The sequence below is a fragment of the Anas platyrhynchos genome, chromosome 28 (genome assembly GCF_047663525.1).
Source record: "Anas platyrhynchos isolate ZD024472 breed Pekin duck chromosome 28, IASCAAS_PekinDuck_T2T, whole genome shotgun sequence".
NCBI lineage: Eukaryota > Metazoa > Chordata > Aves > Anseriformes > Anatidae > Anas > Anas platyrhynchos.
In genome coordinates this window covers 1,568,744-1,574,211 of record NC_092614.1, presented here as the reverse complement: position 1 = coordinate 1,574,211, position 5,468 = coordinate 1,568,744, and the positions used below count along the sequence as shown (strand labels likewise).

Below are 5,468 nucleotides of genomic sequence, written 5' to 3'. Positions count from 1 at the left end.
TCACAGGTTTTGGGTTGAATTTCTCATTGGAAAAGCTCGTATCCGTTATCTTCCTATCCCAGCTGAGCAGGAAAGCTTCTCGCAGCTTCCCAGGCCCTCCCTGGGGGGTTTTGCACCATGCTTGGGGCCACATCCCCCCCCCAAACCTGACCCCGCTCACCTGCATCCGCTGAGGGATGGAGCCAGGTGTGGCCAGAGCTTAATTGGTTTTAAATGAACCTGGGGGAGCCCAAAAGGTGAAAGGAGGAAAAAAGGGGGGAAAATTGGCTTGCTTTGGGAAGTGCTCGCTGTTGCTGAGAGGGGAGCAGGTCTGCGGTTTTGCTTTAATTAGGGGTAATAAAGCTGTGTTTTCCTTTCTCCTAAATCCCAGTGAAGTGGGGTTGGACTGGTTTAATCCACTGCTTGTCCAGGTCAGCCTGCTGCCAGCCGAAACAGCCAAAAACAGAGAGAGGATGAGAGAGCAGAGCCGGGAGCCCCGGAGATGCAGCAGGTACGGAGCAGGGGGCTGGGTGTCGGGGTCCCGTGCTGCCAGCCAGGAGGGGAGGAAACTCAGCTAATAAAATCGTGCCAAATCTTCCAGGAGCTCTGCAAGTGCGTTGATGTCTTGGGGACAAGACCCCGCTGCTGTTTTTTTTCCATTTCACCTGCTAAGGCTTTTGGAGGTGCTGTGCTGGGGATGCCCGTGCCCAAACCCTCGGGGGCTGCAGGATGCTGCTCAGCCTTCAGAGGGAAGGGAGCTGGGGAGCAATTTTGGGAGCACCAGGAAGGTGATGGGGCCGTTCCCAGGCTCTTCTCACTCTGGATAAAAACCAGGAGCTGTAAAAAGGGAAGATTCTGCTCGGTTACAGCAGAGGGGAAAGCACGTGGGGTGACGTGGTGGTTGAGCAGTGCTGAAAGCCTGTCAGAGCCATGGTGTGGGGAGAAGGACAAACAGCTGCTGCCCCGCAGGATGCTGCCTCTCTGCCCAGTTTGGGGCTAAATCCTCCCCATCTGTAGGACAAAAGGGCTGGCTGTGGGTCCAGCGGGTCCTGGTGCAAGTGTGGGGCTGATCCTGCTGCATGGCCGGGCAGAGGATCCCAAGCTCCTTCAGTTCAGTGGGCGTCTGGGGGCTGAGAGCTGAAGTGAAGGCCTGAAATCCAAACACCTGTGGATCTGGAGGCAGCCGACATGAATCCCTCTTCCAAACCCCTTCATCTTGCAGCTCAGGCAGCGCCGACCCTTTTCCAGTCCCAGCATCACCCCTTTTTTTGCCTGCGTCAACAAGAGCTGGGAGTGAGCGAGCCCCCGATGCAGTCACATCCTTGCGTGGTGTTCCCCTGCAGGCTGAGCAGCTGGATGTGTTTTAATTAACATGATCCCAGAATCACCTCTCAGCGCTGATTTTAAGAGGCAGGGTTGGCAGCAAGCTGCTGCTTCCCCGCTGTGCCCAGAGGCGAGCGCTGAGCCCCGGCTTGCTGCCCACGACCTCCCCAGGGCTCTTTGCAGCGGCCACCGTGGCCCAAAGGGTGGTCAGAGCTCTGGCAGAGGGCGTTTGTGTCGCTTGAATCGTTTCCCATCTGATTAAGGAAGGAGAAGTGTGACAGCGAGCGTTAGGAAATCAGCATCTCTGGCCTGATCTTGAGAAGATTCGCATCCGGAGGCAGGAAGCTGCGCGCCCTTGCAGCGCTCGTGCGCCGCTGCTGCTTCGTTCCCCGGCCAGTTGCAGGGGGGGGAGAGGAGCCGAGGGGCTGGGGAGAGATTTCTCAATCCCAGATAAAGCTTTGAGGTCATTTTTCAGGTCCACGTGAAATGTGTTTACATTGAACTCTGTTACCAGCACGAAACCCAGGCCGGATTTCTGCAGGGGTGGTGCTGAGCCTGGAAGCCTCAATCAGACCTGAGTTCTTCCCTCTCCTGGCTATTTTCTCATTGCAAACTCCTCGTACACTTATTTTTGAGAAGCTTTTGGGACCTGAGGCACCTGCCGGATGAAATATTTCCTATAAGACGCTTCCTTCCCTTCGCTTTGCTCCCCGTGGCTCCCAGCTGCTGGTCCTGGGGAAGATGCTTGCTACGACCGAGCGCTGCACAGCTGTTTCTCACTACAGAATTCTTCGGAGGTGGATTATTTGTCATTCCCCAGCTTAATAATAATAATCCGTTAATGCATTTTTGTCATCCACTGGGGAAACAAAACGCTCCCACGTGTTTTTGTAGCCGCGGTGTTTTGCATGCACGCACACGGAGTCGGAGCTCGCCCTGTGCACCCTGGCCCGGCTAAAAGCCCCGAGCAGCTCCCGCCGTGCCGAGAATTAAGTCTTACAACATGACAGGGTGGGTCAGGAGTGTCTTAAAACCGCCGAGTAACAAGCGTGTAAAAATAGATGGAAAAGGGGAGGGAGAAGTGAACGTTTCCGACGTGCCGGTGGCCGCGGGGACCCCACTCGCTTTGCGCTCCCTGGGAATCTTGTGAAAATATTTGCTTTGCACTCAGAGCTGGATCCGATGCCGGCTGGGGGGGGCTGCGGTTGGCTCCGTGCACGCTCAGCAGCTGGCAGGCTGATGGAGGCAGATGGCCTCATCCTGCTCCAGATGTGCTGCACGAAGCTGTGCCTCTCGTCCTCCCCCTCTCCGGGGCTGTTCCCCTCCCTGTTCCCTTCCCTTCCTCAGGTGGCAGCTCTCTGTGCCCTCCTGCAAGCAGAAACGGGGCATTTAGCTTATTTTTTGTTGTTTCTTGCCCTTTCTGCAGGTTCTCGGAGCCAGGCAGGGGCTGAGGACAAGGCTTTCACTCCACACCCTGCTGTAGGATGCTCCTTTGCTCCAGCTGCCGCCAGCCCATGGGTTGAAAGAACCGCAGCGTGGGGTGGTTACAGCCTGGCCAAAACCCTCCCCAACAGCCCAGGACAGAGCCGGCTGCGAGCCCAGCAGTGGCTGCAATGCGGGGAGCCCTGGCAGAGTTGCTGGTGGGAGTGGAGAAGGCTGAGCCAGGGCAGTTTGGAGCTCGCAGCGTGCCCCGGGGTGGGGTTGGGACCTCGTTTGGGTTGCTCACACGGATGCAGCACCCTGGGGAGCGGAGGAGCGGTGGGTGCTGAGCTCTGCTCTGCTCCGTGCACGCAGCCAGCGCCATCCCCACGTGCTCCCCACGTGGCCGGAGCCAAACCCTGAGTCACGGCCACCCACGCTCCCTCCTGCCTGGGGACCCGCTTCAATCAGCACCGGATCAGCCTCGCGACCAGCTCTTTGCAGCCAAAACGCTGACTTTCCCGGGGCCGTGGCCAGGAAGGTTTGCGAGCCCTACCTCGAGATCCTTGCTCGGGCAGAGCTTTTAGTGCTCAGCCTTGTGCAAACCTCCCTGTGCCCCGTTTTGCTCCCCACTTCAGCTGGCAGCACCAGCAGGTTCCAGCCTGGTCGTGGCGAGGACGCGAGTGTTAAATTTTGGAGGTGCAGCTGGGATTTAAGGAGGGCACGGGGTTGTGGAAAGCCCCCTCGGTGGTCATCGCTGAAGCTCTCTCTGTGGCAAACAGCTTGAAATGAAGGCTCGGATCCACTGAAATGCAACCTGCTGGGAGTTGGATGCAGAGCAAGCATCAGTGCCAAAATTCGGGCAACTCGCTGTGCTTCAAGGAAATTAAAAGGCACTCGCTCCGTTTTTTGCTTATCCAACTGCTCGCAGCCTCAGCTGACCCGGTGCACTGAAGGAATCAGCATTTTCAGCAGGCTTGGGCTTTGATTTGTTTCTTACGGCTTCCTGTCCTGATGCGAAGGAGAAGTTATTTTGGGAACCTCATGAATGAAAACCGAGAGGTGACCGAAGCACCAGCAGGGCAGGCGGGGGCAGCCAGATACAATATTTCTCCTACCCACAGAAGAGATGCTCCGGAGGCTGTTTGCCTTTGATTCCTTCTCCCCAGTGCAATGAAGAGCAATTATCCTTCCCATAAAAGCCTCCTTCTTTCAGGGGACTTGTAGTGACTTCAAAGAAGGGGCAGGTCTCTCTCGGGAACAAAGTCGTCGTTTCAGTGGGTTCCGGGGCTCTGAAGAAGAGCTCCGCGTCGTGCTGGCTGCCCGGACCTCTGCTCCTCTGCTCCTGCCCCATCCCAGAGGGTTTTTTTCAGGGCGAACATCCCCCAGGGAAGGTGCTTTCCCTGCGGTAATCCCACGCTGCAGGACCCCACCTCAGCCAGGCTGGGACCCCTTGCTTTGAGGTGCCCGCAGGGCTCGCTGCATCCCCCAGTCCTCTGCTGTCAAAGGGGTTGGTGGAAAAAGCAAGAACTCAGCCGCTTCTCCAGCTCCCCTGTCCCAGATAAGTAGTGCTTCCTTTTCCGAGGAAAATGCAGTGTGCCTGGGGCTGAGCTTGGCCCGGGCTTGGTCTGTCGGAGTGAGCAGAGCTTGGTTGGAGCGAGGTTTTTTCTTCCCCAGCCCCTATTCCGAGCCTCTGACTGTGTTAAGAAACCTTCCCCAAAAGCCAAGAAGCTCTGCAGTGACCAGCGGATGCTTCTCATCCCACTCTGGCACAGCCCTGGTCCTCCTTTTGGGGCCAGGCTCCTTGGGTGAGGGCCGAGCAGCATTTTTGGGCTCATTCCCTGCAAACCAGAGCAGCGTCCCAGGAGCTGCGGTGGCTGCGGGCACCAGACTGGGCTCGGGGCTGGTGGGCACCGGGTGGTGGGGGGACAGCCGTGGAGGAAGGACCCTGCATTTAAACACTGCAGCAGCATTTTGGGCAGCAGTTGGGTTTCTCGAGCCCTCAGCACAGCTCCAGGACCCCCAGGATTGGAGCTGCTGCGCCCACCGCCAGCAGCCCCATGGGGATGGAGCGTGCCGGAGGCGGCCCCGTTTCATCCCTCGCCCGCAAAAGGACAAGGACGAGGCTTAGGGGAGCACAAAGAAGCCATGCAATCCTCTGTGGAAGGGGAGCAGCAGCAGTGTTGCTGGAGCCGGAGCTGCCTGGGGCTGTGCTACCCCACGCAGCGACGGGAGGAGCGGCTTGGGTTGCAAACAGGCAGAAGGCACCAGAAAAACGCTCCGGTTTCGGGTGTCCCGAGTGTCTACCTGATCTTATCTCTCCGGGCAGGAGTTATCTCCACTCCCCAGGCCGGCAGGGGGAAGATGAAAGCACCGTGGGCCAGGCTGGGTCCCCCTTTGGGAGCCCCCCCTGCCGCCAGCCCCTTTGTCCCAGGGGTAACCGAGCCGGCAGGGGGGCAGCTGCAAGAGACGGTGCTGGGAGGGCGAGATGGGTGCGATTTGGTAACCCAACCCCTGCCTTTCATCCGGACAAAGGCAGCCCCGAGGTGTGGAAAGACCCGTGCTCAATCTGGTGTCCCCATTCCCTCTTCTCATTGTCCCCAGGTCGGGTGCAGGACGCCTCCGCTCCCCCAGCTCGCCCCCGCTTTTGTGCTGATGCTCTGCAGCCTCGACCAGCCGGTCAAAACCCAAATTCCCAGTCGCAGGATTCAACCTCTGCTCCTCCCCCACCTCCACATTTTGCTCTC

General features: G+C 58.3%; 1 long non-coding RNA gene across 1 annotated transcript; it reads left to right on the top strand.

The window, feature by feature from the left end:
• The first annotated feature begins 236 nt into the window (after positions 1–236).
• LOC113840003 (uncharacterized) lies at positions 237–4,694 on the top strand. Its single transcript, XR_003492689.3, has 2 exons — positions 237–490; positions 2,729–4,694. It is a non-coding gene; the product is annotated as an uncharacterized lncRNA (long non-coding RNA).
• The last annotated feature ends 774 nt before the right edge of the window (positions 4,695–5,468 follow it).